General features: G+C 44.1%; 1 long non-coding RNA gene across 1 annotated transcript; it reads left to right on the forward strand.

The window, feature by feature from the left end:
• Nucleotides 1-1,586: 1,586 nt before the first annotated feature.
• On the forward strand, nucleotides 1,587-17,897 carry LOC133113877 (uncharacterized). Its single transcript, XR_009705511.1, has 3 exons — nucleotides 1,587-2,093; nucleotides 15,983-16,030; nucleotides 17,794-17,897. It is a non-coding gene; the product is annotated as an uncharacterized LOC133113877 (long non-coding RNA).
• The last annotated feature ends 263 nt before the right edge of the window (nucleotides 17,898-18,160 follow it).

The raw sequence follows: 18,160 nt of genomic DNA on the forward strand, positions 1-18,160 counted from the left end.
CACTGCAGAAAAAACTATTTATGATACTGTAACGAAACAATGCCTTTTTTATGTTTTGTTCCACATCTCTGTCTGGGCTCTGTTGTGCTGATCTTCCAGGCACATCACATCTATAACCTTAGCACTGGTTGATTAGGACTTAAGAGGGCAGAATATTTTTCCATGTTAATCGCATTACATTTTCATATCTACACAGAAACACATATATGCACCTCTGGGTTTCATAACCTGGCAGTTCAGCAAACTACATTCTGTTGGTAGGCATTATAGTTACTAGGCGTAAGTACTGTGTATAATGTCCAGTGGATACTCCTCCGTGGATGTCATGATTGCATGACAGCATGAAAAAGTTGCCTTTAAAATGATGAACAATTAATTCACAAAATATCCAATGCCATCAGATATAACCAGCTCTCCTCAATTAGGCAAGTAGTAGAATTAGTCTTCGATATTATTTAGAATTCCAGATATACAATGTTCATTCTCCATGTCCACACTCATGGCACTCATAATAAACTGAAAGTGCAGAAGTTTCACTTAAATGATCTTGAAGCACAGAATTTGGTAGGCTCTTTTGCAGGTTAACTGAAAGCAGTAGAAGCAGAGTGGTCTTTTTTGTTGTGAAAAGCCTTTTTTCTAAAAAGATAAATTCTTTATGTGTTTAGTAAAAAGCACTTCAGTCAACTCACAGTGGATTAAACAGTATTTATTGAGGTTTAATATAAATGCAAACGTTGGCATCAAGGCTCTGCCTCTCATCGCTCCCTGTTGTAAGCCAGCCGAAACAGGGAATGACTACAAACACCCCCTTATGGGGGTTTTGAGAGGCAGAGCTCACAGTTGGATGCTGGGGTGGCGGTGGGAGTGCAAAACAAGGCATGATTCAGAGCAAATGCAGCAATAGCATGCAATAATTAAGAGCAATGCCAGCAAAGGACAAGCAATGCAGCAGAAAGAGCCAGGCAGTGCTATGGCTTTCGCATGCTGAATGAGCCAAGCAGCAGGCCAAAATGAGCAAGGGCCTGAACAGATAAGGTTATTCCACCCCTTCCATTAGACATAAGGATCACGTGAGGGGACGGCGCTTCTCGAAATGTCTGCCTGAACTAGCTCCGCAGGCATTGCATCATTTATTATGACCAATGTCAGTTTAAAGGGAGGTCCTCCATTTTGTCTATTTTCAGCTTGCCAACAACCACTGGAGGTAATCCCTATCCTCCTTATGTACAGCCAACAGGAACAACATGTAACCCTGTTGAAATTTATTCATAAGAATATAAAGGAATAAATAAATTCATAGTTTAATGAATAGCTAAGGTTAGAAATATTAAGATTCATTGACCAGCAATGAAGTTATGATTTTGCTCATTGAGAACAATGAATATTGTGTAATGTTCATGGTTTACTGAATACAGCATTTAAAAGGTTAATTATTTGTTGTGTTAAAAATATGTGAAAATGCTTTAAATATGCCTGTAGGAATAAGGAAGAAAGGAGTTTTGTGGATTTGTTTTATTTCTGGAACTTTTGTGAATGAGCCAATCATATTCGAGGTCAGAGGACAAGGAAGTGAGTGGAATGAAAAAACGTAAAAATGGAGGAGTTGAGAGAGAGCGATGAACAAGGACATGTGAAGCGTGTTGTCTGCTGTAAGGTGAAACACAAACTGTTAAGTTAATGTCAACACCATTTTTAGTGAAAGTGTTTGACCAGGACTCTTACAGAAACTTTAATGGTGATAGTTCTGTCACTTTTGAGCGAACTGCTCAGCACAAGAAGACAGAAAGAAGTTTAGTTTAGCTGCTGACTTAGTGGCTAGTGCTTTTGTATGGACTTTGCTAACAAACTAGCGACCAGCGAACTCGACTAGTAAAGCCTGTGTGGAACAACGACGACGACGACGAACACAAAGACCCCGACGGAGCCGGATAGCGTTGCCGAATGGTGGACTTTGCCAAGATCGTCAGCTGCGTGAGTCTTCTCTTCAGCCCTGTGAATATTCTCTTCGTCCACGTGCTTTTTCTCGTCATCTTTCCTCCTACTCCTGCCGCCTTGGAACCTGCGCGTGTGAGGCTACATTCCATTGAGTAAAGGTACCATTATTTTGCTTTTGCTTGCGTGGTGAAGCAGCCAGTTTGTTTTAGGCTACAATGTACACAAGCTACATTCAGGCCTGCATCATTTGAACTGGGTATTATATATTTCAAGCTAGGTTATTTTATTGCCGGCTATTTTATTTCTTTGGGTTTTGCTGTTCATTTGAATGCATTTGACATTTGATATTTGAAAAGAAAGAGTTAAACACTGAGTTCTATTTTCTAAGTAAATATTTAATACTTTTTTATAAAACAGTTGTGGTTAATGACTACTCTTGATATTTTAAGTTAATTAGGACAAGTAGTAGTTTTGTTTAAGCTAATAAGAGTGTTTAAAGAGTAGTCATGCTTAAACACTGATTTAAAGGGAAAAGAGCATTTAATTTAAAAAGTGAGTAGTCATACACACATTAGGTTAATACTAATAAATTAATAAGTGAAACCCCAAGCTATATATATTTTAAAGAACACAGGTTAGCCACCTCTCACATGACAGCCAATGAGGGCCAGCGTGCAGAAAAGGGATGCAATAAACAAAAAAACTAACACTTGGCCTAGACAGAAGGAAGCTGCCAACGGGGTCTCAATCCCGTCTTCCAACTGTCATGTGTCTAACACTTGTGCACAAAATAAAATGTGCAGGTAAGAGTGACAGACTGTCCTCACTACCCTAAGGTAATTAAGGGTCGCTGCGTGTTCAGCTCCCACACCCTCTGGCCACAACAGGTCAATGAGAACTATCAGTCAGAAACCTCACATAGTGCACAAATGCAAGATAAAACAACATGAAGTGGAGAATTGGAAAAATATGTAACAAACAAGCCCCGATTGAACAAGAAGCAGTACTTAAATAGAAAGACAGTAGTCAGCACGAGGGTCTTGATTACATTACATTAATGGCATTTGGCAGACTGGCTGAGTTACTCACTTCTACTTCTAGCTCCCGTAAGGAACATTTAATAGGTTGGAATGTCCTTAAAGGCAAGAAAAGATAAAAAAGTGATTGCAATGAGCCCAGAGAGGGGGAAGGGAGAGAGAGCGTCACAGCTTTTCACCACTGCTTTGGAAAAGAGGGAGAGGGAGAGAGAGATAAAGAGAGAGACAGAGAGATAGAGAGAGAGAGGGAGGGAGGGAACAAGAAACAGAGAGAGAGAGATTCTGGGAGTTGCAGTTGAACAGGAATTGAACATCTGAATAAGAAGTATTTTTTTCTACTGACAATCCAGAGGGCATTGGCCTTTGCTCCAAGCATAGCTATTCATTTATTCCTTGCTGGATGAAAGACCCCTCTGAAGCACCTTTTTTCCATAGCTGATTCCCAGTGCTATGGAAAAAAATACTTTCATATACATATAGGTTTATTGAAACTCAACAAACATACGGGGCACAATGTTCATATTCACAGACCTGTAAGCAAACACTTACGGCATCCTTTCTCACCTTGTGCTGTGTTTTCTGTTTAGATTTACTTTTGTCACACAAAAAAAAGAGTGATGAATGGCAACCAAGGTATCTCCAACCACCATGGACTGCTTGGAGCCTGCAAAGTGTTTTGCCTTGAAGCTAAGTAGGCTATTGAAGGATAAATCAGTTTAAGAGATAACTATTCCATTAGCTTGATAAATATGTGGGTTTAATCACATAAAACGTAGAAAACACCACGTAAATAGATAAACACAATATGAAATAATTCGATAAAATTAAATAATCATGATCAAATATATTTACAAAGATTTAGGGATAGATTGAGCACATATAATTATATTTATTATATTAATTATTATCTCAGTGGATTATACATGAACTCAACGCAGCCTGCCTTCTTGAAACCTCTGCTTTACACTGGAGGTGCAGTGCTCAGTGCATACACATACGGCTAATCACTCTCAGATCATATGTATCAGTGCTTTTTCATCTGATCGCCAATAGCATACCCTGAGGCTAATGCCAGAAGGGAACCAAATGAGAGTTCGTGGAAATGTTTGTGCTAATGGAGCTGTGGTCCATTATCACAAATTATGTTCGTGATTCGAGAGGAACCTGACCATGTCATCTACGGGGGGGACAAGTGGACACGGGCTCACTCCCTCCTTCGAGGTGCCGAACTTAGCTCGACTAGCTCCCAAACACGACTATATTCCCTCTCTATATATCCGCTGTCTGTCTCTTGAGCTTTGCCTGCGTGCTGCTCGCTTCAGTAATCATTATTCATGTAGGTGCCCTTTCAATGCTACAGAGAAAGAATAAAAGTGGATACAATTACGATTGTATTAAGCATAATTGGAATAAATTGAAAGCACATTTGCTAGGATATAAAACCATTTCAAAATATTTCTGTTCAAGAGCACTAAGCTTAAATATTAAATTATTTCCAAAAGGGAAGATGTTGCCATGGATTTCTTTCACATTGGAAATGTCTCTCAATATCAACTGAAAATGAAAAAGTCAAGTGTCAATTAAATGTTGATTTTGTTTCATTTAGGAAAAAGCTGTTCAAGTGTTTACAATTTAAACAATTCTGTGTAGACTAGCTTCTTATGTATTTCTCAACAGCATGCTGGTTTAAAATGTAATGGTATATTGAATAATGCATGAATTAACGTATACGTATGCCTATTCAAGTATTTCTGTCTCAATAAGGCCTTTACTGTCTTTCTGTTCCATACTCACAAGGCTGTGTGCACAAGTGTGATTTTCAATAGAAATGATTGTATAATTTGCCTCTACTGGGCGGCTATGTAGTGCTGCAATCTTTTATGTTGCTTAGTTCTTAGCATGGGAATGTTGCCAATATCAATATGTGGCTGTTGACTAACCTGCCATTGTGATTAACAGTGGTGGCAGCAAGACCAGCTGCAACTGTCACCACAGGTATTTCTCTCCAATGAAAGTGGCTTGAAAAACCCCATCCAGGGATGGAGAAAAGGCTTGGGGATTTAGAATAGGGGCAGAGACTTTGATTTGAAGGGCTGACCAATACCGCACCTGTCTGGATGGGGGGCTTCAGGAGTACGCATCGAAAGATCCGGGTTTCAAGAGTGCTCTTATATGTACAGATATCTTAGGTTTTATGCCTAATTTATGAAGAAAAAGAAAATGTGATATTCGCAGAGTATGTAATTAAAGCTGGGTGGGTGAGATGGATGGTCTTAATAGCTTTAGCATGTGGGGATTCCGCTCTAGGGGATCGCAGTGCATTAGCCATCCAGGGTGGATTTCATCGACTATCCCCTTTCTGCCACCAAATGACTGAGAGGGTGATTTAAACCTGGGCCACCGCACCTCTGTCCCACAGCGCTGCAACCACGTGGGGAAACGCATTCTTCGCTCCCTGCCTGTGAAGAAAGAGGCAAAAACATTGTGTAAATAGCGGCAATCGGTTCAAAGCTAATGCTAATGGCTTGGTTCCTTTGGCTCCAGTCTCCTCGCTGACCCCTCTGTTGCCCTATCCCCAAGTGGCAAAGAAGTGAACTGCAACAGCTGGTTACAAAAAGAACTTGAAACCCTCCAAGCCTAAACTATAAACATTGTAAGTCAATGGTGAAAGCCCAAAAACAGGTTGATATTCTCTATGGAAATATAAAGTTAATCATTTTTTTACACAAAACATGATGGTTGGTAAATTAATCCCATGAAGCACCGAGCACTTTGACACTGCAAAAACAAATTAATACGTCCATTTTAACAAGTATTTTAGTCTTATATTTTACTTCTCAAGCAATAAGTAACTTAGAACAAGCTGATACTTGAGAGAAATAAGATTTTACGTTTCTCTATATTCTTTCACGAGAATAAGTCTCATTACAAGATTAAAACACTTCACTGCAAAAAAGTCTGTCCAAGATATTTAGAGGGTCTTGTTTCTCTTGCCTGGTTTTGCTTTGGTTATTTAGCCTTTCATGTCTTTTATGTTTCTGAAGATTCATTATTCACGTGGGTGGAATATGGATTTTTGTTCTTACGCTTCACTGACACTGTTAATAAAAACACCTTTTCACCAACTTTATTCTGCGGACATTGGATGTCAGCACTTGTGAGGTGCGTTAAGCTTATCCAGGGAGACCCCTTCACACTCTTTTGGCAATGTGACTCCTCCCCCCCATCACAATAACAGTCTCCTCGACCTATCCCCACCAGCAATTGCAATCTCCCAACCAATCACCTGCTTGTCCAGATTTCCCTTCTCATCTGGTAACACTAGACTTATACTAATACTTATTATTTATTCTGCTTCGATAACGATGGAGATTTGCCGGAGATGATAACATAGAAATGCTTCGAGCCCCATTGCTCGGCTGTCATAGAAATGTATCGCTTCAATTGAAGTGATAAAATAATTTTACCAATCTCAAAGAAGTGCCACAGTGCCTTATTTGTATGGTAGTTTTAAATGGCATGAAAATTATGCATAAACTTGAAAGATTATGCTTCCTTGACTATATGACACGTTAAAATAATATGTAGTGATGACAGAATGAGGTATCATTCATGACACCAAAAATGGGTAGAGCCATCATGTGCAGTATAATGTCTTTTGATCCAATTGTGAAGAGCAAAACCATTTGAATTAGCGTTTGGCAGCTAATTGTAGCTCCCATAATTTTTGATGTCACAGTTACTTTCCAAGAATAAGATTTCGTATTATGTGGAGCCATTTTACCACAAATAACAAACAAATGCACAGAAGTAAACATTGCATTATAATACATTTTAATATAAATGGGGAACCATGTATTGTATGGTCTTTTCTGAAAAACAACCAATACATGTCCATAAGAGCAGAAAATACTGAATATGTAATCCCTATCTCCAAAACCCAGTCTCCAGCAGCCTCATCAACGCTAAATCAATGAAATATTTTCCTCTTTTCACATAATGGGTTTCATGGAGGTTGATCTCACATTGTACCTCAACACATATAGAAAAATTCCCAAGCTGAAAGACAGTGGAGTTTATGGAAGTTGATCTCCCATTATACCACAACACACATAGAAAAACTCCAAAGCTGAAAGACAGTGGGGTTTATGGAGACAGTTCCATGGGAGGACATTTAGGAACTACTGTATCTATACTGTATCTGTATCTGTCTGATCCCCCGAAGAGCTATAGCACTAACACAAGACCAAAAAAAGCCAGCCAATTGTGTTTAGATGATCTGTGTGACTCACAGTGGATGTGAGAGGCATGATTAGTGTTACAAAATAGAATTTTGTTTCGTTATTTATTTAACGATATCCTAGACAAGTAGTAGCGCAGAAAATAAAAGTAGTGCATGTTCTAAGAACACAAGAACATAAACAACTGTTTATATCTGTCCAAGTACAACCTCCCGTACTTTATTAAAGTAGTCTAACAGACTTAATTAGGAGTTTATTACAGTTCTCCATCAGATTTTACTCAGAATATTGGTCTGTGTATCGGAAATAACATGTCTGTGGTGCTTAAAATTACGAAATGGTTGATCTTTACAACAATCAGTGGAAACTAAACTGTGATAGAGCACATGTAGTTCCCATTTAAGCTCAACGAACACTGCTGTGCTGTTGTGCTGTAGTTGGGTTTGTCCTGTGCTTCAGTTTACCCTGCGGGGTCCTACTTATGGTCTGAGCCTGGCAGGCTAACTCAGGGCTGGCAGTATTACTCTGACATACATGTTACAGTGTAACTGCTTCAGATGGACCAGAAAGAGAGAGAGAGAGAGAGAGAGAGAGGTTTATCACCTTCAATCCTTAGAGATTAATGTCTAGCCCTGAAGGATGGAGAGTGCACACATTTCAAGCTATAAGCTGCTTGTTATTCAGCATCGACCATTTTTTTTTTCCAGCAAAAAGGGAGAACGCACAGCATTTGTACTGGGTGTACAGCGCTCACGTCAAGGCAGTGAGTCATTAAATTACATATTATAAAGAAAGAACAACAAAAACAAGTGACGATGTATCCACAGCCTGAATAGCATGCAGGCCCAAAGTCGTCGACTGTAAATGCATTTTTTATAAGCCTGTCTGTGTCTAGCGCAAAATGCCCTTAAACGATGCTCAGAAATGACTCATGACAGGCAGAGTTATTATGGGACTTGGGGGATTGCTTCTGAATGAAAAATATTTTGTCAAAAACCATGGCAAAGTAAGAACATAAGAGATATGGAGTGATTTGCTTTTTTTTCCAGGAAACTAGACTCAAATTGTGAATATATTCCCCAGAAGCTGGTTGTGCAAAGGTGGTAGATCAGACAAACTGCATAGATGAGAATAGCATTGGATGTTAACCTGCTTAATTTGAAACTATGATTTCCTACAGTAACATTCCACTACCAGACAACATGAAAGGAGCATAAGCTAAGCTTAAGCCTAGCTAAGCCTAGTTAAGCCTGTAGCTGTGTAATAACATTGTAATACTGAGCTATTGCAAGCCAACATTACACTCGACAGCACTCAAAAATAACAGCAACAGTTGGGCACTACAAATCCTACTTGTTGGTGGTGATTGCAAGAATGTAGTACCCATGGGATCCCCAAATAACAACAATTTCCTGTGGGACTTTCTCCTGTTCCATTAAACAGAGTGTTTCGCTCTTGAGCTCTTCCAGTGCTCCAGCCTTCCTTATTTTGGGCTATTCCCTGCAAATTGTCAGGGTCCTAATAGCTTTATTGTCTTGGCTGTTGAGCACCTTGTAGCTAGTACTAGTATAGTTAACCGGCTTGAAGCGCATTGGGGCTCTCCCTTTTTGGACTGATTATTCACTCTCACAAATAAAGGAACAAAAAGGGCCTAAAAAGGCACAAATTGAGACAGGTGCGTGGGGGTTGGACCAAAAATGCACGACTCAGAAACAATAGTAATATAAAGACCCCTCAGGGCTTTATTCGGGACGAATCCCAGGAGAGTAGTCAACACAAGCAAAGTCCATACACGTAGATCCAGCCAAACAAAAAGTAAACAAACAAAAAGCACGGTGCCGAGGGAAGAGGCAAACTCGTAGTCGGTAGACGTGCAGGGAGGTCCGGTAGCAGGAGAGCTGTCAGCGGGGCAGATGAACAGACGGACGGCAGGCAGAGGCGTAGTCGTGGACGAAGCGGGAGTCGAAACCATGAAACAATCAGCGAAGCAAAAGTACAAAAACGGTAGGCAAGGACGAAGTCAAAAAACAAACGATGGTCACAAAACAGAAATCAATAAACAGTGGTCGGTAAACAGGCGTGGATCGTAACGTGTAATCAAACAGTAAATAATGCTCAAGAGTTGCGTGGTAAACAGAGGCAGACAATTTCGCAGTGAACAGTTGCGCGACTGGGCTATAAATGCAGGTGTAGACAGGTGTAGACAATTAGTTAGAGCGTAGCCAGGAAATGGAAAACAGGTGCGATGGATGACAAGTTTAACAAGGAGATTAGTAATCGTTAGTAATAAACCTATCCTGCCCTAGCATTAGTAAATTAGTAAATGACATGCACGAGAAACGTAAGGTAACATGAACACATGATTAGTCTTGTTAGTTTCTACCCAATCCTGATCTAGCGTTAGTAGTTTTAGTAAATAGACAAATAGAAACATTAGGGGAGTGAAGGACAGAACGAGAGAGAGAGAGAGAGAGAAAAGGCGGAATGCAAGGTTTGCGGAAAAACATGTAAAAGTGTATGCATAACAACGACCAGTTAACGTAACAATAAACATAAATCGAAACATAACACAAAGCGAAACTAAGACGATAATCACTCAACATAACCAGGTAATATAATCGTAACGAAACATAACTAGACATGACGAGAAAATAAATCGTAACAAGAAATAAACTAAACAACATGACGAACCTAGACTAACATAATACATGATAAGAAACTACATGACTAAGACAACATGAAAAAACATAAATCAACATAAAACATGGTGAGACAGACCTGAAACGTGACAGGACCCCCCCCTTAACGACCGACTCCTGGCGGTCCTTGGAATTTATCAGGGTGGTCACGATGGAAGTCTCTGATGAGCGATTTGTCCAGAATGAGACTGGGAGCGACCCAGGAACGCTCCTCAGGGCCATAGCCCTCCCAGTCAACCAAGTATTGCACCCCACGGCCCCTCTTACGAATGTTCAAGAGTTTCTTAACAGTGAATGCGGGGTGGTTGTCAATAATGCGGGGGGGAGGTGGTGGGGGATCCGGGGGACATATGGGGTGAGAGGATACGGGCTTAATACATGAAACATGGAATGTGGGGTGAATCTTAAGGGAAGCAGGGAGTGACAGTTTAACAGAGGAAGGATTGATGATTTTGTGGATTTTAAAGGGGTTGCAGTTTGTGGGAAGTGGCTTGGAGGGGAATGTCCTTAGTGGACAGCCAGACGGAGTCACCTGGTTTGTAGGCCGGAGCTGGAGTGCGGTGGCGATCAGCAAAACGCCGATTGCGGTCTGCCGTGCTTAGCAGCGCGGCCTTGGCATCCCTCCAAACCTTGGCGCACCGTTTCATGTGGATGGCGAGGGAGGGAACAGCGATCTCGGCTTCTTGGTCAGGGAACAGTGGAGGTTGGTAGCCCAGGGAGACCTCAAAAGGTGATTTCCCGGTGGCAGCGCAGGGTAGGGTGTTGTGAGCGTACTCCACCCAGGTAAGCATCTTGCTCCAGCCGGCTGGGTTCTTGGCCGATACGCAGCGTAGAGCGGCCCCCAGGTCCTGATTGGCCCTCTCAGTTTGGCCATTGGATTGAGGGTGGTAGCCCGAAGAGAGGCTAGCTGTGGCCCCGAGGGCCACGCAGAACGCTTTCCAGACTTGGGAAATGAATTGGGGGCCGCGGTCAGATACGATGTCCGATGGAAGTCCGTGGATGCGGAACACCTCTCTCACCAGAACATCCGCGGTCTCTTGGGCGGTGGGCAATCCAGCCAGGGGGATGAAGTGTGCCGCCTTGCTGAATCGGTCCACCACCGTCAGGATGGTGGTGTTACCCTCGGAAAGGGGAAGTCCGGTCACGAAGTCCACTCCGATGTGACTCCAGGGTCAGCTGGGCACCGGCAATGGTTGAAGCAGTCCAGCAGGGGCCTGGTGAGATGCTTTGCTTCTGGCGCATGTGGTGCAAGCCTTGATGAAGCGTCTGGTGTCGGGGATCATGGCACTCCACCAGAATCTCCGCTTCAGCACCGCCAAGGTGCGGGTAAAGCCGGGATGGCAGGAAAGGAGGGATGAATGGGCCCATTGCAGCACCTGTGTCCGAGCGGCTGAGGGGACGTATAGGCGTAATCCGGGGTTGGACCTGGGATCGGGATCCTCCCGTAGAGCCCTCTGGATCACCGCCTCGATCTTCCATGTGACAGATCCGATGGTGCAGGAGGTAGGAAGGATGTTCTCGGGGATCTCACGCTCAGAACAGGTGTTGAATTGACGGGACAGGGCATCGGGCTTCACGTTCTTCGAACCTGGACGGTAGGTCAGAGAGAAGTTGAACCTCCCGAAGAACAGCGCCCATCTCGCCTGTCGAGAATTCAGCCTTTTGGCTGTCTGGAGGTATGCCAGGTTCTTGTGGTCGGTCCAAACGATGAACGGCTTCTTGGCCCCCTCCAGCCAATGTCTCCACTCCTCCAGCGCCAGTTTGACTGCCAGCAGCTCACGGTTTCCAACGTCGTAGTTCCTCTCCGCCGGGGACAGCTTCTTGGAGAAGAAGGCGCAGGGGTGTAGTCGGTTGTCAGCGGCCGCCACCTGAGAGAGCACTGCTCCCACCCCTGTGTCGGAAGCATCCGTCTCGACCACAAACTGGCGGGTGGGGTCGGGGTGTACCAGGATGGGAGCGGAAGCGAACAGTCTCTTGACCTTGGTGAAGGCCGTCTCAGCTTCGGGGCTCCACCGGAATGGCACCGCTGGGGACGTGAGTTTGGTTAGAGGGGAGACCACTTGACTATAGGAACGGATGAACCTTCGGTAGAAATTGGCGAATCCCAAGAAGCGCTGGAGTTGCTTGCGTGAGGTGGGTGTGGGCCAGTCGGTGACCGCCAGAATCTTCTTGGGATCCGCCCTGATCTGTCCCTTCTCAAGGATAAACCCAAGGAACTCAACTGTGTCGGAGTGGAAGACGCACTTCTCGGCCTTGACAAACAATTTGTTCTCTAGAAGCCTTTGTAGAACTTGCCTGACGTGGTTTTCATGATCCTTGGCATTAGTGGAGTAGATCAAGATGTCATCCAGGTAGACGAACACATGGCGACCCAACAAGTCCCGAAGAACGTCATTCACCAGGGCCTGGAACACAGCAGGAGCATTGGTGAGGCCGAATGGCATGACCAGGTATTCAAAGTGTCCGAGAGAGGTATTGAAGGCGGTCTTCCATTCATCGCCCTCACGGATCCGGACCAGGTGGTACGCGTTGCGAAGATCCAACTTGGTGAAGATGGTGGCCTCGTGAAGTGGGTGGAACGCGGAGTCCATCAGGGGCAGAGGATACTTGTTCCTCACCGTGATGTTGTTCAGCTCCCTGTAGTCGATGCACGGGCGTAGGGAGCCATCCTTCTTCTGGACGAAGAAGAATCCCGCACCGACGGGAGAGGAGGAAGGGCGAATTAGTCCGTTAGCCAGGCAGTCACGGATGTAAGTCTCCATAGCCTCCCTTTCAGGTCTGGAGACGTTGTAAAGGCGACTTGAGGGGAGTGACGAACCGGGAAGGAGCTCGATGGCGCAGTCGTAGGGCCGATGAGGCGGCAAAGACTGAGCTTGTGTCTTGGAGAACACTGTGCCCAGGTCATGGTAAGGAGAGGGGACCCTCTCCAGGGAGGGTTTGGGAGTCTGTGGTAGAGCTGGCACTCCCTCTGCTGGTGGTGGGGCGGAACGCAAGCAGGACAGATGGCACTTAGGATCCCATGCTTGCACTTGGTTAGAACTCCAGTTGATCGTGGGGTTGTGTTTCTGGAGCCAGGGTAATCCCAAGATGAGTTGGTCATTAGGGGACTGGATGACGCGGAACTGGATCATCTCCCGATGGTTCCCAGAAATGATCAGTTGTACGGGAATAGTGATGTGCGTCATGCGGCAGAACGTCCTTCCATCCAGCGACCGCGCATTCTCAGGGTGGGGTAGAGGGAGGGTGGGAATGTTCAGTTCAGACACCAGAACTTCGTCGATGAGGTTGGCGTCCGCTCCAGAATCCACCAATGCGTTAACCCGGGTTGTTCCGTCGGGAAGAATCAGCAGGGTGGTGAGCGTGGGACGATGGTTGTCTCTGTCAGAACCCTCATGCCTGTTGACTGCTCTCACCTCTACTGGTCGCCTGGTCCTGAAGGAGCACCGAGCCTGGGTGTGACCCGGCCTCCCACAGTAGAAGCACGAGCCGGTGGTTCTGCGGCGTGCTCGTTCCTCGGTAGAGATCTTGGTACTGGCCCGGGAAAGGTCCATGGGTTCGGGTCCCTCCAACTGCTGCTCCTCATGTCGAGGATTTGGCCCCTGCCTGGGGTACGGGTTGCCGGGAAGGATCGGTCTCTCCGACCGGCGTAGTCTGGCACGGTTGTCCAGGCGGATCGTGGTGCGCACGAGTTGGTCGAGCTGGGTGATGGGGTCCAGTCGCGCCAACTCGTCCTGGAGCGTCTCACTCAGGCTGGCCAGGAAGAGATTCGCCAACGCCGCATCGTTCCAACTAGTGGCTGCCGCGAGGGTGCGGAAGTCGATGGAGTGGTCTGCCGTGGTCTTCCGTCCCTGGCGCAGAGCAATCAGTCTCTGGGATGGCTCCTGGTCGCTGGATGCGTGTTGGAAAACCTTCCGAATCTCCTCGACGAAGGCCGGGTAACGAGGAGGAGATGAACCCCCGGTCCACACTGCAGTAGCCCAGTCCAATGCCTTCCCCTTCAGCAGTCCCATCACATAGCCTATCCGACGGTCGTCGCTGTTGTAGGTCTGGGGCTGTTGCCTGAATACGAAGTCACATTGGAGTAGGAAAGCCTTGCACCTCTCAGGTTCTCCACCGAACCTCTCCGGGGGGGGTTGTTGGGGCTCCCGGAATTGCCAGGTTTGCATGGGGTTGAACGCTGGGGATGTGGGTGGGTGGGTAGGCTCCTCCCGTGGTTGTAGCAGGGCCGCGACAGCGAGCTTCTTCATCTCCGCACACAGTTCACGAATCTCCAGGTGAAGCTCGGAGATTCCTTGTGAATGCTGCTGGACGATGGCTCCTTGTTCCTGGAGGGCGTGGAACATGGCAGTAGAGTCAGCAGGGTCCATTGTGGCGAAATTGTTCTGAGACAGGTGCGTGGGGGTTGGACCCAAAATGCACGACTCAGAAACAATAGTAATATAAAGACCCCTCAGGGCTTTATTCGGGACGAATCCCAGGAGAGTAGTCAACACAAGCAAAGTCCATACACGTAGATCCAGCCAAACAAAAAGTAAACAAACAAAAAGCACGGTGCCGAGGGAAGAGGCAAACTCGTAGTCGGTAGACGTGCAGGGAGGTCCGGTAGCAGGAGAGCTGTCAACGGGGCAGATGAACAGACGGACGGCAGGCAGAGGCGTAGTCGTGGACGAAGCGGGAGTCGAAACCATGAAACAATCAGCGAAGCAAAAGTACAAAAACGGTAGGCAAGGACGAAGTCAAAAAACAAACGATGGTCACAAAACAGAAATCAATAAACAGTGGTCGGTAAACAGGCGTGGATCGTAACGTGTAATCAAACAGTAAATAATGCTCAAGAGTTGCGTGGTAAACAGAGGCAGACAATTTCGCAGTGAACAGTTGCGCGACTGGGCTATAAATGCAGGTGTAGACAGGTGTAGACAATTAGTTAGAGCGTAGCCAGGAAATGGAAAACAGGTGCGATGGATGACAAGTTTAACAAGGAGATTAGTAATCGTTAGTAATAAACCTATCCTGCCCTAGCATTAGTAAATTAGTAAATGACATGCACGAGAAACGTAAGGTAACATGAACACATGATTAGTCTTGTTAGTTTCTACCCAATCCTGATCTAGCGTTAGTAGTTTTAGTAAATAGACAAATAGAAACATTAGGGGAGTGAAGGACAGAACGAGAGAGAGAGAGAGAGAGAGAAAAGACGGAACGCAAGGTTTGCGGAAAAACATGTAAAAGTGTATGCATAACAACGACCAGTTAACGTAACAATAAACATAAATCGAAACATAACACAAAGCGAAACTAAGACGATAATCACTCAACATAACCAGGTAATATAATCGTAACGAAACATAACTAGACATGACGAGAAAATAAATCGTAACAAGAAATAAACTAAACAACATGACGAACCTAGACTAACATAATACATGATAAGAAACTACATGACTAAGACAACATGAAAAAACATAAATCAACATAAAACATGGTGAGACAGACCTGAAACGTGACACAAATGCTTGTCACTGGGGCAGTACCCTATAGGTGCATAAAATTCTACCCCTAGCCAGAAATATATAACTAATTTGTACTGTTTTTGCTTGGAATATGTACTAATTTGTAACTAAAGAGAACATGTACTTTCAGGGTGCATTTGTGAAATTCAATCCTTGAAGAACAAAAATGTGCCTCCACTGTCACTTTGTTTCTGAGAGCATTCTAAATTTGTGCTCTATCATTCCAGAAATCATCCTGCCAGCTTTCTCTCTGTATACTGTGCAGATTCATTATTGTTCCTTTTCTATATAGCACCATCATTTAAACCTCCTATAAACAAGAGAGAACGGTTCCATGGTTTCGTGGTCTGTGAATGAGTTGGTCCCAGGCCCAGTGTCCTGATGCTCACTGTTCCCCTTCTACCTCTCAAGCATTATTGTTACTACAAAAAATAAAAGGTCTTATTTGTGAATGAAATGTGCTTGTGTCTTCTATCACCTCCCATTGCAGAGACTTGAATAACGTAGAAGTGTATTATGTTTCTGCAACAAATTAAAATTATACCCTTTTATTTCAGATTGTATGCCCTGGGTGTACGCTTTCAGAAGATACAGTTCTTCCAGAGGTGTGTTTTACAAATTAATATTGGTGCATTATCTATCAAGATGAACTCATCTCAACCTACAAAGAAACCCACAGAGGCATGGCAAGCTGTTTTTGCTTGGCACATCACTATTTGGCAGGCTGGCGTATCGTGACATAGCTTTCAGCTATTGACATAGCTAATTGACAGCCATTTTAAAATGTCACAATGAATCAGTGGTATGACATTGCTGTCATAGTGAGCCTTCTATGCAGGTTGTTATGTCAGTTGTGTCATAACACAAACGGAAGATTGTCACATAGCAATGGTAAGTCATTGTTTATGAATGTAAATGACACTTCATGACAGCTATTATGTTATGACACTGTCATTTCCATGTCATGACGACCACGGTCAAATAAAGTGTTACCTTGCATCCAGGGAAGGCAAAACCACTAAGGCATTCCCTATTCAGCTTGCCCAATGGCAAGAACATCATTTACATTACATTGGGCGTCCTGTAGCATAGTGGTTAAGGTACATGACTGGGGCATGCAAGGTCGGTAGTTGGATCCCTGGTGTAGCCACAATAAGATCCGCACAGCCGTTGAGCCCTTGAGCAAGGCCCTTAACCCAGCATTGCTCCAGAGGAGGATTGTCTCCTGCTTAGTCTAATCAACTGTATGTTGCTCTGGATAAGACGAATGCCATTCATGCAATGTATCATTATTGTAAGTATAAAGGATTTCATGGGTCATAGTGACTTAGATTACATGGTGGCGAACAGGCTTTTCTTTGAAATAATCATTGAAAAATATTTGTGAATGCAAAAAAATAATTAAAAGAACACATCAGCAAATAATTCACAGATTTCAGTTTCCTTGACCTTTAAAAGGGTGTCAGGAAATTAAGCATACAGGATCAGTGTGTTATGTTCCTGTGTTCTGTGTGTTAGTTTATCATTGTTTAGATTTGTTATTTATTATTTTTCATATTCATGTCTGGTGTTCTGTTTATAGTCATTGTATTTCCACTCGTCTTCCCCTGTGATGTCTGAGTCTGAATGTTTACTAGCCCAGTCACTCCCTTGTCTGCGTGCCCCACTATTCGGGTGTTTACGGTAGTTCCGGGGTTCAACCTTCCTTCCAATCTTGCATTTCTTACTTCCTGCTTTCTCTCCATTTCATGTTTGTACATAGCACTAATATACTAATCCCAACTAACATAGAATTTGTACAGTACTAATTATACTAACACACTAATATGTTTGTCAAACTAACAAACTAACATTCACTAGTTTTGGGTATTTGTAATTTAAATCACTTAACTAACTTACTAATGCATCTCCAGTTTCAATTCTGTTCTGTAACTCTGCCTCCCTATTCTATCACTGATTACTTGCTTAGTTTCAGTGAAGTATTCGCACCTGTCTCTCCTTATCTCTGCATCTCCTGATTCTCTGCAGATTGTCTAGTCCCTAGTCCGGAGCCGTTTGTATTTCCTTTGTGTCTCTGTGAATCCAGTCCGCGTTTTCGTTTCCCCCTCGTTATTGTCTTATTACCCTTTCATGTGTCTCACCTGATGTTTATTTGTAAGACCGCCCTCACTCCCAATGCCCCGCCTAGTTTGTCTCATTCCCCTGTGTATTTATACCTGTCTTTTTCAGTTGCACGCTGCTAGTTCGTCTTGTCCTGTCTTGAGTCCTGAGCCCTGTATTCCTTCCCCCAGTTCTAGCCTCCTTGTTCCCGAGTCCTTGCCCTTGTTTTGTTTTTTTATTTTTTATTTATTTTTTTTCTCTTTCTCAGTATTTCCGGTTTTGACCCCTGCCTGCTTCCCTGGACTCTTCTTTGCTTGTTGGATATTTGTACCTCTGCCTTCTTGGACTGACCCCCTGATTTTTGACCCTGGCCTGTTTTTTGACTCTGCCCCTTTTGAAATTAAACCTGCCATTTTTCTGCACCACTGTCTGCTTTTGGTTCCTCTGTTCCCCCCGGCATAACACAGTGAGTGGTTGCACAAAGTGTATACGTTTCTCTAAGATTAAGACTTCTCTTAAGGTCTATAATATTTCCTTAAGGGTTGTTGCACAAAACATCTAAAATCTATTTCTTAGATTAGAGAAAATACTAAGCAGTTTCCCACATTTGCGATCTCAATATGTCAGTTGCCATG

This window comes from Conger conger, chromosome 16 (genome assembly GCF_963514075.1).
Source record: "Conger conger chromosome 16, fConCon1.1, whole genome shotgun sequence".
In the NCBI taxonomy this organism is placed as follows: Eukaryota; Metazoa; Chordata; class Actinopteri; order Anguilliformes; family Congridae; genus Conger; species Conger conger.